General features: G+C 40.4%; 1 protein-coding gene across 4 annotated transcripts in view; it reads right to left on the bottom strand.

The window, feature by feature from the left end:
* RNF19A (ring finger protein 19A, RBR E3 ubiquitin protein ligase) overlaps positions 1–21,178 on the bottom strand; it is a 60,092-nt gene extending 38,914 nt beyond the window's left edge. For 2 of the 4 annotated variants that reach the window (XM_082313707.1, XM_082313706.1), the window contains exons 1-2: positions 21,094–21,178; positions 17,917–18,075 (exon numbers count right to left, since the gene is read on the bottom strand). The gene's annotated coding sequence lies outside the window, so the exon portion shown is untranslated. The remainder of the gene's footprint in view (positions 1–17,916; positions 18,076–21,093) is intronic. The other 2 variants (XM_082313708.1, XM_082313705.1) reach the window with 1 other exon arrangement.
* Positions 21,179–21,402: the final 224 nt, after the last annotated feature.

Below are 21,402 nucleotides of genomic sequence, written 5' to 3'. Positions count from 1 at the left end.
TTCACATAGAATCAAGTATTTCCCATAGTGTACTTAACTATACTACACAGAAGTCCAATACAGCCATGCCATACCTGGCAGGAATTGCATAGCCAGGCTACCATAATCACATAGCAAGTGCTAATGTGGTTACAGGAGACACAATCTTATCCTTCTTCTGCACCTCCCGAAGTCCTTACCCCAATAAATATGTTATCTGCTTCTGACATACATTATCAAATACTCTATGGATAACAGAGGCACACAAAGCTACACTAAGAACTGCTTGGACATTTAAGATTGCACACCTGCATGCTCAAAAATTACAGATACCAGAATGCAAGCTGTCCATAAAAACTAAATTCAGCATCCCCCGTCCATCCACTTGATTGTGTGCTGGATGCACTGGAAGGCAATGCAAATGCTGGTCCAGTCTCAGCACGTACGATGGCTGGATACGAGTATCTGATCCTCGTCACCACTTTCAGGGACATGGGGATCTCTCTTCCCCTGTCCACCACAGAGATCCAACTGCCAGGGTGCTACAGGCAGATGTGCAGATTAAGTGGGGCCAGTTGCTTCCCACCCAAGCAGCCGGCTGCTTACTACAGGGACAAGTTGCGAGTATAGCACCAGGTAGGTGAACTCTAGTGAGAGAAGATAGAAGACTACTGCTGTTTGGATCCCACTTAGTGCTCTAGCAGCCATTTCCAGCTCTTTCCAGGAGAAGGGCACCAAGCCAGATGGAAGTATCCTAAAGGCTGGGTCTGGCTTCTGAACCTCCTGCAGGATCACACAGACACACTGATTTTTCTGGAGCTGGCCTCATTCCATGGATGGCTAATTTCTCATTTCTCTATTAAATGAGGTCCCATAGCTTATGTATGGTACATCTTTTCCTTTAGAACAACATTACACAACACTGAATTCACAAATACTACACAAGTCCACAAAACATTTTTACCAGACTAATGGCTTCAAAAACATTAACAAATCAATATTCAGAATACTCCTGTGAAATCTTCATAGTAATTCTGCAATGGAAGATTATTTTTCCAAATTTGCAAAATGGGAAACAGACACCAAGGCTAAAACTGCCACCTGAAATAAGATTAAGATATTGCAGGCTGCCAAAGCTGTAAGGCTGTTTTGTGTCAGTATAGGATTGTATTGGTTCGAAACTTACGCTGAGCACTGACAGCAGTAACTACCTGTAGATCAACACCCGAATGTCTCAAGATGGGCATACAGAAAAACAAACACCTAACTACTCTATAAGGGCCTTGCCCAACACCACATAAACACTACAAATGACGCTACCACAGACTCCTCATTCTAGTATTTCCTATTCTAAGTTTATACCCCAGCATGCTCCAAATGGTGGGGCTGTTGACTATAATGATTTAAATGTCAACAATATTTTTTCCTGTTGTTAGGGCATAAGAATGTTCTCTTACACAAATTTTATACCATTTAGTAATGTGCAGACACCAAATGAGAAGACTTAGCTAGCATTAGCTAGAATTACTTTTTCTTTGAAACTTCTATCCCCATAACAGATTTGATTAATATTGGCCAATGGGTTTGTAAAGAGGAAGACAAACCTAGAAGAATGGCTTCTCTCAAGGCGACTACGGTCAGCTGCATTGCTTTTCAAACTAAGGGTTGTGGAATACATCTCAGTGGAGGAACACAAGAAACTGTGAAATAAATCCATGCTCTTGCAACAGCAGACACAGCTTAGAGGGCTATCCAGGGCTAAGCTTCATTTAACCTTCCCATCCCTCCCTCCCCAGGAACCGAACCCACTTGACACTGTGCTGGCCCAGATGTTGGCCAATACTTAGCAGGGGTTAAGGATAATACCTGTGAATAGTCCCTTCTTCTATCATTTTATTTTACAGATGCTCACGTTTGAGAGCTACAAAAAGTACATGTATGGGAGGAAGGGAACAATAATGGGAAATAGGGAAAGCTATCATAAAAAGAAGGAAGATGCGATCTAAAAAAGTTTAAAAGCAGCTGTTTCAGTAGTTTCAGCCTTCATGACCCAGCATGCAACCTTTTCTTCCTACTCTTCCTCAAGGCATACACTTATCCCTTTTCCTTTTCCCTCCTCTGTTGCCTCTACCCACCACCTTTTCCTATACCTCCTCTGAACTGGACGTAGGCATCTCCCACTTGGTCTCAAGCCTCTCGACCTGGCAGGGAACCAAGAGCAGAGGGAGCATTCCCCCTTCTCACTTGGGTCTCTCATTACTGACTTGATGCCTGGCAGCTGGGAGACAAAATTTAAGTATATCACCAATTGCTACAATGGCTGAAAAAGTCTGGTTGTATGTAAAATATTCAGGAATTTAGGTGCAACACCAACCAGTCTTTAAAGAAAATGCTCAAAACCATTTTCTAAAAATTTGCCATTCTTTGCAAGTTTTCACAGGGAAAGAATACAGATGGAGCAAGGGGGAAAGGAAAAAAAAAAAAAAAAGACAACCACCTCTGCTCCAAAACACAGACATTGTAACTTTCTCGGAGCAGTTGCAAGGGATTATATTTTTACACAATAAGAAACCTTTCCTCTGTGTTCTCAGGAACAATATTTGGTGGGGGTTTTGTTTGTTTTAATATCCATGTTGAGCCACAAAATAGAAATGTTTCAGACCAACTACATTTTGAATGAAATCTAACCAAAACCCTGAATGCCTGGTTTTGTAACATGAAGTATTAAACAATCTTATTTATAGAAGATACTGTCAGTTCCAAGTATTGTATACACATACAGCCATACACTCCTAAAAAGATTAATTCTTTGTTGCTTACTTGATGACACCAGCCCCAGTCAAAATGAATACCTACCAAGACCATTTCCTCTACATCATACACTTAGCATATGTGTGTCTTTCCATATATAGTGTAAATTCTAAAACCAAAGTGTGAAGAGAAAGGACGCATCGCTCTTATTTTACAGATAGGTTGAGGCAGACAGCTAATGTGACTTGCCAAACTCTCACACAGACAATCCACAGAACAGCCTGACAACAGACAGAAAAGGGGTCTTATCTCACAGTTAGCCTGGGATCGCATGAACAGTCAGCCTCCTACATCTGAGCTACTAAACATTAAGCCACAATAACTTCACAACTTGCACTCATTTGCCTGTACTGTAATATATATATATGCCTGTACTGTAAAATATATATATATGTAGCACACCAGTCCAGTCTCTCATCACCATGGTTATCCTTAAACACATTTATAAATCCCACCACCATTTGGAGCAGAAATACAGCACTTTTTTTCCTCCCTCATACATATCCCCATAGTCTCTCTCAAATATCCATAGACTATGCCAGTACAAAAAGATTATGTTTCTCCCTTTTATCCACTGCTCATTTTACAGTACAATATCCTCCATATGACTGACATCGCTGGAGAGAGAGCCCTTAAATTTTTCTTTGCTCAGCAAAATACATGGTCTGTATGTGGTAGACCTGGAGGTATTTAATGCCATTCAAGGGCCCACCTTTCTCATCCTTGAAGGACCCACATATCTAAACAGAAAGACAAATACTTGATAAAAAAGGACAAAAACAATCCCAAAGAACTTAATTACATGTCCAGTACTAACTTCGTGAACTATAACAGAAAAAGGTCAATACTTTAGATGAAATTTTCTATAGTTAAGCACCTAATAAAACTTAATCTACACACAGAAATGCTCACTATAAAAAGAATTTGAAAGATTGAAGGCCTTGCTTTGGAGAAGCAGAAGTGTAGCAGTCTTCCGTAACCAAGAAACAAATACGTACAAGACCAAGCCTGATATACTATCACTCAAACCAATTCTGAAATACAAGTTCAAAAAGGATTTAAATACTATACTACTGTAATCCCAAATTTAATTAAAAAAGCCATTTAAGCAATTACTTCATTTGATAATGTTTTGTAAAAGAAACTGCAAACTTCCAACTGTATCCTACAGCATGAACTACAACATCATGAAAAAAATACCCTGTTGCTTATCTTTTTCCAGACATTTACCTGAAAGGGATGGGATTTAGCTTTTATTTAAGACATACTCTTTCGATACACCTTTAATACATATTGTGTAAAGGCAAATCTGTATTTTACTCAAACATCATAAATCCTACAAGAATGTATTAAAATGTTACAATTTTAACACATTTTGAAATACCAGTAACCACGAGAACACACACACTGTTATTTAAAATAATCATCAACATTCCCAACTACCCTCAAAGTTCATCAGAGCATAAGAACAGTTGCACTGGATTTCACAAGTACAGGATCCTGTCTCCAGAGCATGTAAGACTCCACGGTGGAGATGAAGGGTGAAAGAAATCTCCCATTGGACCCATGCCCTAAACATGAACTCTTAACTTGTGAGACTGCTTTCAAATCCAGAAAGTAAGTTTATCTCCTTGCCAGTATGTTCTAGCACGTTCTGTATTGCCATCCATATAAATATCAAATCTCTCTCTCAATGCTGTGAATCCCTAAGAAAGTCTACGGTAATGAGCTCAACAGCCTAATGAAACACAGCTCAAAAAAAATAACTCCTTTAAAATCAGTATTTAATTTGCTACTAATCTTACTGAATATCATCTTGTTCTCACATGATATGAGAGCAGAAGTTCTAACTTAACTGCATCTTTCTCAATATCTGAATAGAATTGCCACCTAGAGAGATGTGAAGCCTTGGAGCAGCGGGGTTAGCTGGGGAAGCAAGTGCACGACCGGAGACTGACAGAGGGAAGTACTCTATAAATCTTTGCATCATTTACAGCTACATACAGTAAATTACTATTTTCTAGATTTACAAACAAACAGTTGAAGGATACTTGTTTCTGCTTTTGTCAGTGCATTAGCAGAAAAACAGGAAATGAATCAGACTGAAATAATAAGCCTTGAGAAGAAACACCATGAAATTTTTTGGTCTTGCATGAGATTCATTCTTTTTTAAAGTGACAGGAACTTCAATAGACAAATTGATCTAAAAAAAAAAAAAATCACAGTTTTAACAGATAGTAGAGTAACTATGGATTTTTCAGAAAAGGAAAACAAATTTGTGTCTTTTTCTTTATTATAGCATATCACAGGTCTCTTCCACAATCTGTCGTGATGCATCACATTTTCAGCTGGCTTTTGAACAAATATATGTGTTGCTTAAATTCCATAAGTGCACTGACTGAAGGGAACACTAGCCAAGATAAGAAAAGACAGGAGGGCTGCCAAATAAACATCAGTGCCAAATTACAGTGAACCCTTCATTTTCTTTCCAGCTTTGCCACACAACAGGCCTTATTTCAAACTCTGGGCCTCTGTTTTACAAGTATGCTGTTGGTACCACATTTACATTCCACTAACACTTCCTCCAGTGAACTTTAGAAAATAAGATACAATGACAACAACAACAATTAACCTCAAGTTCTGAAATCACTTTCTCGTGCAAGTGCAAAACCTTGTCATCCTTGAGCACCGTTTCTTCTGGGCTGTCCCAGCTCTTATTTAAGAGGAGTAAATATAACCATGTAAATAAAAAAAAAAAAAAGAGAGAAGCCAAATATTCAAGAAAATGTCTTTCCACAAAAAAATAAAATGGCAGTCAAAAGCCAGATTATTTTGACTCAGGATGTCACAGGACATTTTAAGACAGCTGTCTAATTGCATATACAGAAGAGGAGCAGAACTAGGATATCACCCCAACTAGATACCACAGTAATCACTTGAATTCCAACTTTGGCCTAAAATATTTTTCCCCCATAATCAAAACTAGTCTACAGGGAAAAAAAAAACAAAACTGCATCCTGACCAGGTATGGTTTTTGTCTTAATAATAAATTTTACAGGAAACTGACAGCATTTTTTTTTCTCATTTGTGAAGCATTATTAAACTTGTGATAAAATCCCCTTGGAGCATGCTGGATGTCCTTCAGCTGAGACTGATATCTGTTTCAGTGATTTAATGCCAGGCTGCAAAGTTTTCACCGGCCACCTGCAGGGATCAGAAATCAATGTGTCTCCCCAGCCCAATGCACAACTTCTGTCCTCTCCCAGTCTGGGCTGGGGAAGGGACTTGGATTTGGTTTGGTTTTAAAGGTGGAGGGGAAATTTGACCTCCTGTCAATCACGGTATGGGCTACAAAACCCCCCCCCCCAAACAACAAAAAACAAACAAACAAACAATCAAAAAAAAACCCCCAAACAACCAGCAGGAGTATTCTGATACTCTTTGTATTACTAAGATTTCTTAGATACCTGACCAGGTATGCACAGTTAAACCAGGTACCACACTTTGACTCAGAAGTGAATTCCCTTTCTTTGTTTTCCTTTACAGCACTGGGTGAAGTAACTCCCTACTATTTCCATATTCCCCTTTGATTACATATAACATCTAAAATAGCCCACATGTTCTACCAAAATCACTGAATTAAAGAAAAATATCTAAAATTTTTGTAACAGCAACCCAATTATTCAAAAGAATTATTTTTAGTCTAAATCTTATTTCTCCTCATTATTCTAAATGCCTCAGAAATATATTAATTAGCTATAAACTAATTTGCCACCACAACTGGCAAGAGGGAAAATTTTTAAATTGATGTGGATGTCAGATGCTCCAGTAATTCAAAGTTCTGCCTCTTAAAAAAGAGTATTAGTATCCAATTTTTGGTGAGGAATGCAAGCTCCCTCAAGTCTAGAACAACCTTGTTAAGAGTGTTAAACCAAATATATAACCTTGAAGGTAAAACTTTATGGCCATATAAGTATACATTAGTATTTCAGTTTTCTAACAAGTATTTTCTTAAAAAAAAAAAAATCCTTCCCAAAATACCAAATACAGGATAGAAAGCAATGTACTTTATTACGATGTAAGCATACTAACCTATTCTAACCTATAAACAAGCTTGCGAAGAAAAGCTGCCTTAAAAAAAGAATTCAAGTAACTTTATTCTAATGAAACAAAACACATTCTTATCTAGCTGTGACAGGGATTTTTTTACCAATAATTTAACAATTTTGATGCTATAATATTTAATAATATGCCCTGATTAAAAGTAAGAGGAAGTCAGACCAGTTACTGAGCTAGGGAGAGCATTTGGTATATAAAACATAGTCCTTGTGTTCATATGTAATTCACACCTGGTCTGGCTTGCCAGTAAGAATAAAGTATTTCACTAATCATAGACTTGGAAAATGTTTCTCCAAACCTACAAAAAACCTGCTGTGAAGTAGAGCTGAACTGATAGAAATCTTAGAAATTATGGTATTTCCAGGAGATTGCTGAAAGCACTGTATTACAGAGTGTAATATTAAAGGAGCACACTTCAATAAAAAGTTTTGGTAACAAACCAGAGCAAACAGGAAAAGCATCAAGTTTTTGAAAATGCTGAACATACACTTACAAACACAGCAAGAGCACACACACTCAGCATCCTAAGAGGATGGGGGAAAGCAGTCCTTACAGGTCAGATCTGCAGAAGAAATGAACTGCCAATGAAAGCTAAACAAGACAGAATTTCAGGAGCATTCAAGACTGCAGTTATAATAAGAACAATGAAAAAAATGGGTGTCCAACACTTTGACATTTGATCTGTGTGCATATATAAGCTTATTTGAAGATCAAATATCTGCAGGCATCCTAATTAAGCAGCCTCTGCCAGTAAAAACTATTATGTTTTAATTATATTCCTTAAGTAATGTCCTGGTTAAGCAGAGCATGAGAACAGATGCTATCTAGTCTATTTTTGGGATACTCTAGGTAAGGAGTCATTGAAGAAGAAAATACACTGCCCTGCAGCATCACTATAGAAAAATTTAGCTGTATTGCCTCTTCTCATCCAGGGAGCTCATCTCCAAGGAGAACTTTTCTTTTTACATCACCATAATAAAGACATGCAACAGATGATTCTAAATCCAGTAAATCTTTTCCAACACTAGTTCATAGACTCATAGAATCATTTAGGTTGGAAGAGACCCTCAAGATTGAGTCGACCATTAACCTAACACTACCAAGTCCACCACGAAACCACGTCCCTAATGTAACCTAATTCAAAGTGTCCTATACTAATAATTATTTTCCTATAAAAGACCCAAGATGAATATCCCTGTAGATTTATGCACATGGATTTAAAAAAAAAAAAATGTAACAAGGTAAGGTATGGTTGGTTTTTATTCATTTGAGAAAGGAAAGTGAAGTTACTTCACTTTTGAAGGAAGTTCTTTGAAGTCAAGAGCTCCACTGTTTATTTGAAACCATTTATTTCCTCCTACAGTTCCAAAGAAAAGTTTTACAAATGCATGAGAGGAAGCAGGTGTATAATTTCATTGAAAAGCTAGTTCTGTTTCTTAAAAAAGTACTTTATGTCAGCACAGGAGATCTTTCAAACATTTCCTTAAGTTACTTGCTAGAACATATACTTTAATATTGATCTTACTACTTCACAAAAGGAAAGCAACCACGGGGTATTATTCCACAGGAGTAGCAAGCACTGCTCTGTGGCCCTAAGCACAAAATTAAATGATCACAGTGCCAGGAAAACACCAATGTCACTTCAAATTGTAAATATATGAAGAAAATTCTCAGCATCACTACAGTTAAATGGTAAAATACCTAGGGACATGACAGTTTGGGGAAAAAAAAAAAAAAGACACTTTAAGCTAGACTGCAGAATTCCATAAGATACTACGCCATTTGTTTTCAATGTGCCCTCAGTTTTAGTTCAAACTTAGTTCTTGTTTTATAAATCAGTTATCACTTAAGTTACAGTAATACTTGCAGTTGTTTAAGACCAATTAAGCTATATATAACTTAAAGAAAGGTATTTCTGCAGGAAATAATACATTTACAAAATTCTATTAATGTGCAGTTAGGCAGCTTGCAGGTTTTTTTTTATATTTTAATATAATTTCCTCCAACAATGCACAAAGCAACTCAATGTGGACAGAAACATAGCAGACAAGTTGTACAGGAATGTAGATAGATAGGAAGTTATTTCCCTGCATTTTAAAATGTTGAATGCTAAAGGGAATGCAAACCAATGTCCAGAGCAAGAGGCTCTGGTATAGAGGGACTCTATGCTCAGCAAGCTTCACTATGTAGTTTGAGAGTCCTACAGATGAAGCCCCTGCTGAACTAGCTTAAAAGGTTTAAATTAGTACAAGCAGTTGTCCATGCCATCCCTGTTGTGAGTTAACCTACCCTGCAGCAGAAATTCAGAACAGGGCCACCTTTGCCCTCTTCAGAGCGAGGTCAGATGTTCAGTTTAAACTGCCTGTAAGACAGGTTTAAGCTAAATCTCCAGATCTGAATGGAAGCAAGGGCCTTCATTATATTGATGGCTGTAGGTTAGTAAATTCCAAGAGGATGACACTGACAAATCGGAGGTGATAACAGGTTTAACATTTTAAATCACTGCAGCTATTTGCTAAATTAACAATGTCCTTACGATAACAACTAAGCTTCCAAAGTAGCTTGCTACACTATTCTGTGGGACTGAGTCCCAAAAGGCAATCATACTCTGCAGGCCAGATACGAGCAGCACATAAAAGAGTACAGCAGTCCTACAACAGGCAGCAGCAGGCTTAAAGCAAGGATGGATATAGCACCTCATGGTTAAACAGCAGATGCTATGGGGGAGAAGAATGTAAGCAGACACTCAGATTAAGTCAAATTGGAAAAATATAAGCATGCTATTGAAAACAGAAACTAAAGTAATAAGTTAAATGTATTGTGACTCACCTCATTTTTACAGTTTGGCAAGTCATTTATTTCAAAAGACAATGATTTCTTGTTAAAAGAAAGGCTAGTAACTCTGTTATTGCCTGATGCTTCCCACTATAACATCCTATTTCCAAATCTGCACAGAATCTTCTCAAGCAAACTGTGCTGAAAAGTTACATGCTAAGATCTTCTTCAGCGCTCTTATTTCAACTAAACTACTTAGGTCAATAACAAATAAAAAACCCCAATCCCCCCAAAACCACAGTACTTTAATGAAGAAAATTATCTTAGAAAAGAAAATAAATCCAAAACGTGCAGTATTTTCTCTGGAAAGGTTTAGCACTAGCACACTCCGAGGCTGGAATTTGAATTCTGACCTGCGTGTCTCGGATGTACATGTTATCAGCCTTACAGCAATGTGAACATAGCCATGCTTGCAAGTTTTTAGGAATGGGAGAAGAAGAATACATGATTTTCAGCAGAGAGCATATATTTTACCTGCTAAAACCTGTCCTGAACTTGATCCAGCCTGGAATCGAACAGAATCTTCCTTTTACTTCCAGGTGCACAACATGCTGGGTCAAAGTACCAGAAAACAAAGCTAGGAAGCCGACTTACCCTTTCCAAGATCCCACTACTAAGTAACAGCAACGCAGAAGATACTCTAAATGTAGAAGGGGCAGGATCAAACTCATGGAGAGAAGGGGGCTTGGAGGGAAAGAGTAGATGAAAACAAGAATGGATATAGTCCAAACTTGCTTAGACATGGTCCTGAGCAACCTGACCTAGGAGTAGCCCTGCTTTGAGCAGGGGCTGGACTCTGTCCTCCAAAAGTCTCCTTCAACCCGAACCATGCAGTAATTCTAACAACAGCGGACGTGGTGGCTGCCAGAAGGGCGACTGAAGTCTGCACCAAAATAGGAATAGGATGGCTGAACAGAGACTCCATCAGAGAGTGCCAGAGAGAAAAATCTAAGAAGAAAGAGGGATTGCAGAATGAGGAGACCAACAGGCGTTGTTCAGGGAGGTAATCTGGGAACTCTAGCACAAGTAACAGAGACAATATATCTCATGAAAAACCAAGTGAGGCAGGAAAACTGACTGGCTGATCACGAACACTAGAGGAATATGAGCTAACAAGCACAGGGCGAAGATAACAGAGACCCTACAATGAGCAGCTGAACTGGGAATAGAGGGAGGAAGCATCTCCAATGACAGGAGAGAAAGACAAAGATATCAGATTAGGTATTGAAAAGGGTATGGACTTAGATTGGCTAAGATATCTTGCTAACAAAATCATAACTGACCAAATGTGTATAGGATTTGGATGAAACACTGTTAACTATGCAGAAAGTAAAAGGTACATTGTTGGTGAAAAATAAAAAAAAGCAGCAAAAGCAGCTCGTACTGCCAAAACATGCCTTCCTCTAGCACTCATCCTCCCCAGTCCAAAGACATCCATAAAACCCTCTGCATAAGCACATGGATCATACTGTCTAGGGTTGATCCCTATAAAGCATGACAGAGTATTATTAGATACCACTAACTCAAATAGCAGCGGTCTGCCTAGTGAGTAGCTTCCAAACCTGCTGATATGATTGTAATTATTATTTTTAACAGCTAGGAAACAGCACACAAACTACATTAGAAATAACTTCATCAAGTAAACAGAATTAAACCCTGGCATATGGAAATGCGTGCTGAAGTACATTATGACAATTTAATGGCATGGCTTTTATCCCTTTCCCCCCCCGTAGAATCTCTGCCAGGGTCACACTTATCAGGTCACTACTTAGTATTTTGTTTGCTCTTACTCATTGTGCCCCCTATCTAAAACAAAAAATAAAAATAAAAAAAGAATACTGCATATAATGCTACACTGAAAGCCGGAATTGATTTCCTCATAGGCCATTGCAGAGCACTGATATGTTAGACTAATATTGCTGAAATACTCAAATACCATTCATATTCATCTCACTGAAGTAGCATGGTTATTATCCCTATTAACAGATACAATGTTAAAGCATGATTAAGGATGGATTTATTTACCTATCTCAGGTGCCTGATCTGAGATACCCAAGAACTTAGTTTTTTTCAGGCTATGTCATACAGCAAATTATACATTTAAAGATAGCTGCAGTATCAATTGTGTACACACACACCCCACACCATCCCCCCACCAAACGGAGAAATACCACTCATATTACATAGCCAGGATTGAGATGTCTTCAACACGCAAGAAGAAAATCTCTTCAGTTTTCTGCTTTATTTGCATTATATCTCCAAACTTATTCAAAGTAAACAACTGCCCTAGAGACTAGGTTTATTGCTGCCCTAGACAGACTCCCCAGTGGACAGGGCAAATGTATTCTGAGGAATGCTTCTGTGGGGAAGAAAAAGAAACCAAAAAACCACAGCTGTGTAATTAAGGACTATAACTTAATAAAGGTAGGCACAAGAGGTAATCAAGCTAAGGTTGCTTCTTCAGCCTTAATTCTGGCATTTCTTAACATTTGCAAATTTGACCTGAAACCTTAAAATGGCAATAAACTGCATGCAATGGCAGAATCAGTTTCACTTTATTGATATGTGCAGTCCTTCACATTACAAAACCAGGGCAAATAAATCATCTAATTGCTGCAGAAGCCATACCTACCTGTTTCTAGTGTTTCTAGTGCACTCGTTATCATGGTTTCTGAGAAATAAAGTTAAACTACCAGCATCCTGAAGGCATCTTCCTTGTCTTTACAAAAGAAAGAGAGTTCTTGCATTCTGCACACGATTAAAACCTGAGCCATTCTTCACCTACAAAATGGACTGTTTTGCAGAATGCTCGTTAGAGGAGTTAAAGTTACTGCAAGTACATATCAGGTTAGACAACACCTACTCAAAGCCATACTCCAGTCAACTACTTTGATGACCTGACAGTCATGTGATAATGAAGGTAAACCTAATAACCTCCCTTTTTTGAAGGGAATCAAATCACCGAAACAACGTTTTATCTTCATCACCAAATATTCCAAAACCACCCTTATTCAGTTACTTGTCCACAGTAACACTATAGAAACAAAGCACACATTTCAGAGAGCTGAACTTTAAAGGTGAATAGTTCTAACTTCAGAAGGACTACATTTTACAGAAACCTTCAGTACCTAGATTGGTGTTTTGTTTTTTTATTTTTATTTTTTTTTTTTTTACAAATAAAAGCATCAATCTACTAAGGCTATCCATAAAGTGTTGTATTTTTGTTCACTGTACTGCCAACTGGAAGCTCCCTCCTTTCAGAGTCCTAATTTGCTCTCTCACTGAATGACTGCTAGCACAATAAAACTATTCTTCTGCATACTCTTAGAGGTGTGTTTTCATGCATTTCAGGAGGAAGGCCAGCCATATCAAAATACATATTCTATATTATTTTTACTTTTAACCACCAGAGATGAACAAAAGCAAGTTTACAGAAGGTTTAAGAGAATCCGTCCCACAAATGCAGCATACTGTGGCTTTACATTAATTGTACATATGCCATTTTCCATATAATGGCTTTAAAATGCATACAGTGCAAAGATTCCCACAGCTTGTGGGAGATAATTTAGGTTGAAACCGTGACTTAGAAATTATTTGTTACCCTTAAAACAGAAAGGTAATATTGTATGACCTTTGAGATAAGAAAAAGGATATGATTATAGAGCCCTAAAAAAATACAGCAGTGCCTCAGAAAACAAAACAGAAAAAAGCAACAATGAAAACAAAACCATGTCACTGTCTTCATATTTTACTCAAACAACACTTCTTGGTCTAGATCCAGCCACGATATTATGTTGATTAGGACAGGGTGTAGGAGGTGGGAAGAAACCGTTTTCACTGCTTACTGTTTTAGAGAAAAAGCTGAAGCACTGCTGGGCAGGACGAAACAGGATGCTTCTATTTCTTAACCCACTCCCCAGTAAACAACACCTCCTCGCAAAGCTTCAATTCAACAGCAAAAGATAAGTTTATCTGGCACATCATATACCTTATCTACTAACTAAATTAACACTGAAAACAGTGGAGCTTGTTCTTCCTTTCCCAGACAGGCAGGCAGCATGTAATTCTAATAATCCGAACTCTTGCAAGGCAGGATCTTTCTCTTTGTTTATCCTTGTTCTCTTTTCATTAGTTAGTTAATCCATTACCTAATTTCTCTTGGAATCATCTTTAATTGTTAATAATGGAAAGACTCGGGGCTCCTGTGCTGAGCTTACAGGGCTCTCTTCTATTCTTACCCTGGCTGAATTTCTGCCTGGTGTCAGGTCACAGAAGGCAAAGTCTACTTTTCTGCAGCTATGCACCACCACCGACAAAGTCTGAACAAAAGTGTACTGCCACATAAAGGGGGGGGGGAAGGCAACAGCAAATAAGAACAGGAAAGTGAAGAAAGAAAGGAGGAAAAAAAAAAACCTAGAGTCAGGTAGGAACTTAAGGAGGAAAATACTTTTGGTCACTAGATACAAAAATCCCTCAGTCCAAATGGAGATGGCTTAAAACCACGGTGTGGTGAAATTAAGAGGAATAGTGAGCACAATAGCTTTGCAGGTTTCTTCTCTATGTTGTCCCACAGATAAACTTGCACTGACTGCAGAATCTTACACTTCAGGAAAGCAAGAGCCTGGCTTCGCAGGCTATAAGCACCACAGATCCCTTTGCTTAAAAAGGACCTAGAAGTTTGATACCTCCATCTCTGACCCTGAGTAAAAGGGCTCCTGGTCTCCCAAGATGTATTTTTAGCAGTGTCATATAAAGGAAAGCTTGACTCCTTTTTTTGAAAATGCAAAGTCCAACAAAAAGTAAGTATCAGATACAGCTTCACAGGTAAAATGAAACTGAGAAGGTAACTGCTCTTCTCAGGAAACTGAAGCAAGGTCTTCAACTCAGCAAAAAGAAAAAGTAATTTTTAAGGCTTTATTCTGTTTATATTTGACTTAAGATAGAGGAACATGAAGTCAGAGCACCTCCATTAGGACACACAGTGGACAAGTCTTTGGTAAAAATTATTTTTACAGTACACATTCTAAAAATAAAGTCTTTAACCTTGAACACACGTCATCTTACAGCTACATTTCTTTGCATTGAGCAACATATTAGATTGCTTATTACGGAAACACAGAAGGCAGACCCAAGTAAGATAATTCCCAATGTCTGACCAGAAGAAAACGTTTATCAGGAGGCTTCACCTTTGCTAGTTGGGTGGTCTCACTACAGCCACTATTTATTCCCATCCAAATGTTCTTCCACTATTAAGATGTTTGAGGGACAACTGGATGCTCCCTACATAAAGCATTTCGATATGAAGGAGAAAAGCCAAACAGTGTGTTGCAACAACCACTCTCTGTCAGCATCTTCACTTATTATACACACTCCCTGTACAGATGTTCAGTTAATACTTACTAAAATATGTACTGTCGAGGTACAATTAGATCTTGATACAAGCAAGAACTGCAGCACTGAGTATGGACTGAGCACATGGCCCTCAATTTTCAGGTCATAAAAAGCCCAAAGCACTCATCAACTATCTAATTTAGACAGAATAAAAGCCTTTTATTTGCTAAAAAAGGTATAAATGTTTCTTCCGGAGATTGCGTTCTGAATGACGATACTGCAGAAGATCTGCCAAAACATCCCTCCCCTTGTCCAGTTTCACTGAAATATACTGTAAGTTCTGTGCACCATGTACTTCCAGCAAAGGAAATGGATGAATAATGCATTTAGGCATGGCACCACCAACAGCTTTTTCCTCTGGAATGCAACCATTATGGTGCTAAGAAAGACTCCTATTTGTCTAAGAGCAGACTGTTAACAAGGCTGTTTTATACAAAATACTTAAAAATAAAAACAAGGCGCAGCAACACTACTGCTGTGATGTCATCATATCCAAAACGCTAGCCAGGTAGCACTCACGCCTCAACTAAAATCTTCAGTCCCACCTGAACCTCCACTGTTCAGTAGATCCTCCGAGGTGCGGGACCACTTTGCACTCCCTACAAACCATTTCTTGAAAACATACATGAGGTAAATTTGTTTCACCAGAAGTCTTACACAGTGCACTAAACAGTATAGCTGTTACAGATTAAGCATTTTCAGATAAAAACAGAACCTTGATACGGTTCACAGAGTTTGGTTTTATGCGAAAAATCTGATCATTAACTGACAAAAGTGATACTTTTATTTATTACAGATATGCAGCATCAGTGAAACACAATGAGAACAAAGCAACGTGATTCTCACTGCAGACAGTATCTCTAGAGTTAGTCCTCTTGCTGAAGCAGTTCTTCATTCACTAAATGGAACAACTGAAGTGGACAGCCAGGGGCTCCAATTTAGAGTGAGAGCTCTAATCTGCCTTATGGGAGCAGCTAAAGGACCTATGGAAAAATGTTTGTTTAACAGTAATTTGTCTCAACTATAAATGGAAACAGAACTGACATAGTCCCACAATGACAGTTTGTGCTGAACAATAACAGGATACTTGCATTAACTGAGTTGTGCTCTACTTAGGAAGCAAGAAACAAGTGACTATACCAAACTGAATTGGTACAAACATTTATTTCTGCAAGATGCCCTTCAAATGTCTCACTGAAGACATCATTAGGGGATATGCTGGCCTCTAAAGAGAGGAAGTTTTAATGCCTGAGGAAACAGCTGTGTATATGTAACTTTTATTTAAGCTCATTTCATCAGGTCTTTTTGCTAAGTTGCTTTAGGTTAAAGCAACTCTTATATCAGCTTTCCAGACTGGTGCAATATATGTAGATGTGAAGTAAACCTGTTGGAAACTCGCCCTTCAGGGGGGAAAAAAAAAAAAAAAAAAAAATCTACAGCTATTCTCATCTTGTAAATGTCAATTACAGTTGCAGTGTTCTGGCTACCTGCCCAACAAGATACTAATAGTCACCCAGCAGGTGACTGACTTCACAGTTTAAGAGTGGAAAGGCCTACAGTAATCTTGCCATTATAAAAAAGTAACCTAAAATGGAAGCACTCCTACTTTTTCTTATTCCATGGATAAATCTCAAGGTAGGGTTAATTCTTCTTAGAAGTACGACATGACTTCCATGAAAGTGAAGCAAAACAGACAGTTGAGGCCCTCCTCCCTTGCCTTTATGAGGAAAGACCTAAGGGTGGTATCACAAATGACATCTCACAACTCAGCTATGGGGCTTTTCTACTTCTCTGAATTATACTTTGAAGAACTCAAAGACTATACTGAAGCTGGTATAAGCCATGCTCACAACAGGAAGAAAATTTCTAGTAGAGCCCTGTAATATTCTAGTCCCACATAACATTTACAGTTCTTTTTAGATATCCATTGCTTTCTTTTGGATCCTTGAGTCAGTACTTGCACTAAGAGGAAAAAAAGAAAAAACAAGCAACCCATACCAGTGAAACACCAGCAATCAAAACCAAGGCAAAACACGGTTCGGCAGTGCCTGAGAATTGCCAGAAATGTACATGGAACAACCAGAGATCACTGAAGAAAGAAGACTAAGCCGCCTTATGACTCAGATGAGCAAAGTCTCTTCCGCAAAGTCTCTTCTCATCAACTAAAAAATAAACTTACAAGAAGTCTGGGATAATGAGGTGAACATTAGTTTACAGACATGTGGAAGAAATCTGGCAATCCATAAATATCAGCAATAGACCAAATACCTACTTATATAATAACTTATCACAAAGCACTAAAAATAGAGTGCCTGAAGAAACCTTCTGAAGTAAGCTTCAAGTGAATACTTAAGAGGGAAGACTGAAATTCTACTCTGAATTCTACTCTTTAGTTCAAACTCAGAGTTGTTTATTTGGACTTCTATTTCTTTCCAAGTTAAAGCAGAACACGCGATATCTGAAATCTAATCTACATACAACACAAAAAGGTTTCAATTTTTCCTTAAAGATTATCTCACTGAATATTTAAAAGACAAACTACTAGAAATGAACTAACATTAGACTAAATCACAGATAAAACTTCCACTTCAGAGACTCAGAAATAAAAGGAAGTTTCCTCTTGTGAAAAATTAGGAACATTAAAAAAAACCCAACTGTTTTCAAGGTACTGATACAGCCTCTTCCATATTCTTCCTATGGGGGGGGGGGGGGGGGGGGGAATTGTACACTGCAACACTACTAAAAACAACCAGTTCTCTAAGACTCAATATAACCTTTTACCTTCTTGGTGGAAGTCTACCTTCAGGTGCAATTCAGATGCTTTTAGCAATGTAAGATCCAACACCATTCTCAGTATCTTGAAGCTGTGTTATGTACACCAATTCATTCAGCTACACATCTTCCATCAGTTCACATAGAAGGGACAATGGAAACTTAGAGCTAAGACAAATGCAAAAAGAGAAAAATCTGAAATCAACTTCTTTATGGATAAGCCAGTGTTAGAATGAATTTTATTAGTCCTTCAAAGAGCCTTTGCTGACCCTAAGAAAGAATCAGATTGACTCACAACTCAGCTACAAACCAGAAATCACACTTACAAGAGCAGAGTCTAAAACATGTATCCATCAACTCGTTCTAGTCAGGTATTAACATTTATTCTACTAGGCTGGTATGTGGTGTTTACGTACAATTCAGAAAACAAATCACAAAGCTAATTATGTATGTCTGACCATGGGCCAGAGTAAACTGACCCCATAATGGAGACCACAAGCCTGGCTAAACGCCATCAGAGGATAGTGATGCAGAACAGTATAGTTGTACTTCAAAGACCTTTCTTAGTGCTTCCAAACCAGGATTCAGAAGTCCTATGAAAAGATTTAGGCATCCTACTTTGTTTCCCTGGAAAGGACAGGGCAGGGGACGGGGACTGTTTGTGAGGAATACTTCAATAAGACTAAGTAAGGATCAAAAAGGCCCAAGCAAACAGAAAAAAAGCCAAACTGGACTGGTTAGGAAGAATCACCTACCAAATGAACAAATTAAGTCTGAAGTTTTTATCACAGGGAGTAGTAGCTAAATGCTGTTAATTAATAATAGGGGAAAAAAAAAGTACACACATTTTCCATCACAAAAGGCTCTACCTAACTGCCAAAAGAATTCAAGGGCTTGTGTTCTTTCACAGGTTGATAATATTCACATAAAACAAGTTTTCCTAATGCATATATTAATGCTAACTGGGAATCCCATAGTTAAGGGAGTTTTAATGATTCATTTACAAATGGAGAGAGCAGGATTTGTACACAGTATGAAGGTACACAAATACATCTGTCAAGTATCTTCCTTCCTCCTGAGCCTCAGCTAGCATAATTCATCAAAATCTGATGATTACTCTATATAAGAAATGTGTCATTTGTCTGGTAGATTTAAGGGGAAGGGGAGAGAAGAAACCCACACGTGCACATTTCAACTCCCTCTTCTAGAAATGATGATCTGATGTCCTCAAACTCAAAAATAGCTGACAACATAAACATAACAGCTAGAATTCAGCATTTTATAAATGCTGAATTATATAAGGCACAGTTGAAACTCTGGCATACTTCAACAAATAGGCACATAGAAGAGTTACTATGTAAGCCTTTTACTGAACTCGTTTTTAAGAGTAGCATTATTGCCATTATACAAGTGAGAAACTTTCATTTTCATTTTCTGCACCAAATAGGCCTAGTTCACATGCAATTTAAAAAAAAAAAAAAAGCCCTCTCAGCTTTCTGCAAGCTTTTAAGTAGAAGCATTTAAATGTTTACAGTTAAATAATGGTAAGATTTTGGAAGTTGTTAAGTAATGTTACACAGCCATCATTTCTAAACATCCAGGTGAATTCTGTTAGCTGGGCAATTCAGAATTTATACTTCAGTTTGACCTGGATATTAAACTGAAAACCTTCTTTTCCAGTGAACGTAGTAAAAAACATTTAATCAGATACTGAAATATGGTTCTTCGCCTGACAAAAAAGGAATTACTGGAAAAAAAAAAAAAACTTTGAAGGAAAAAACCTGAATTTTTAAAAATGAGTTTATAATTAGTTTTGTCTACAGAATTAAATCCTGCAAGACCCATTTCCCAAACTGCCCTTTGCTTTTTAAAAATAATGCTGTCCTTGATGACAATTGAGATAAAGCACTAATCAGTACCAATGCCAACTACAGTATTTTAACAGAAACAAGATTTGTTGTGCTCCTCACAGGGAAACACAGGCACATTTCCAATAAGCGACCGCAAGGGCATGAAGGCTTCAAATTTTGATTTCTCTGCTCAGCAATAACCGCGTTCTACTACTGTCCCTTTGGCATACCCCCACAACTCTGCTCCACTGCTATCCCTTTGGCAAAGCCCCATTTCTTTCTGTCAGAGAGTACAGGAGCAGGAGGGGAAAGGCAGAAGGACACCTGCCCTTTGCCAAGCATCACCTCTTCAGCTCACTTCCATGCACGCTGGCACTCAGACTGCTACCCATTTTTCCCTATCCTTCCAAGACGCGCCTGCAATAGTTGCTGTGCGTACAGTACACTGCCAGGTGGAAAACTCCCAGCTCTGCAGAAGGACCTGTGCAAAGAAAGCACTCGGCAAGACGCTGGCTATCATCACTGCTTGTCCTCCCACCGCCTTTACAGCCGAGAAACCCCTCCGATCCACCGGACCCGGGGGGGACAACAGAGCAGAGCGGTAAACGAGAAACTCCCGGGGGGGAGGCGCGCCAGCCCTGCCCCCGGACTGCGCGGAAGGCCCGGGAGTTGCGTGCACCGCTCTCCCCGGGCCCTGCAAGTTCAAGCGCAGGAGTTTCCAGGGCCCCGCCGGCGGCCCGGTGCCGCTGCCGGGCGGCGGGAGCGAGGCGCCCACCGAGGGGCCCCCCGCGGCGCCGCGGCCCAGCCGGGCGGGCGGAGGGCGGCAGCACCTCCCCGCACACCCCCGCCCGCCCGCCCGCCCGCCGCGCCGAGGCCAAGCCAAACCCACCCGGCGGCACGCCGCCGCCGCGGCCCCTCGGGCGGGGGGCGGCCCGGGCCCGCCGTGCCCCGCTCCTCCGCCACGGCTCGGGGCGGGACGGGCCCCTCGCTCCGCCCGGGGGGAGCCGAGGGGAGACAATGGGCGCGATGACTTCACCCTCCAGCAATGTGAGGAGCAGCGGCGGCCGCTGCCGACTTCCCCCCGTCCCCCGGGGCTCCCCCGGGCCGCGGCTCCCCCGGCCGCAGCGGGGACCCACCCGAGCCCTCTCCCACCCGGGCTCGGGCCCCCGCCCAGAGGCGGCTCCGGCTCCAAGGCTCCGCTCCACCCCCCACCCTCCGCCACGCTCAGGGCGGCGGCTGCCGGCGGAGGCCCGAGGCGGGGGACGCCCCGCCGGACGCTTGATACCCCCCACCCCGCTCCGCGCCCCCCGCCCCGCCGCGGGCCCACCGCCGGTACCTGCGAGTCGGCGGGAGGAAGCGGCGCCCTTCCGCCCGCCCGGGCCGGGCCCCGCGCAGGAAGCCTCTCCGTGTGTGTGTGAGGAACGGAGGGGGCGGCGCTGCCGCGGGCGGGGCGGGGCCGGGCGGGGCGGGGCCGGGCGGGGCCGGGGCCGCCCGCGGAGGGAGGGCGGCGCCGGGGCCGTTGGTTTCCGCGACGCGCTGAGCTCACGCGCACGGCGGTGCCGCCCCCTCGCCCTCCCCCGGCGGCCGTTGGGAGCCGCGCTCCCCTCAGGCCGCTGCCGCCCGCCCCGCTGCGCCGCGCCCCCGG

Source organism: Platalea leucorodia (genome assembly GCF_965183815.1).
Source record: "Platalea leucorodia genome assembly, chromosome: 1".
NCBI lineage: Eukaryota > Metazoa > Chordata > Aves > Pelecaniformes > Threskiornithidae > Platalea > Platalea leucorodia.
Note: the sequence above shows the minus strand (reverse complement) of the source record. Positions and strands in the feature narration are given on the sequence as shown.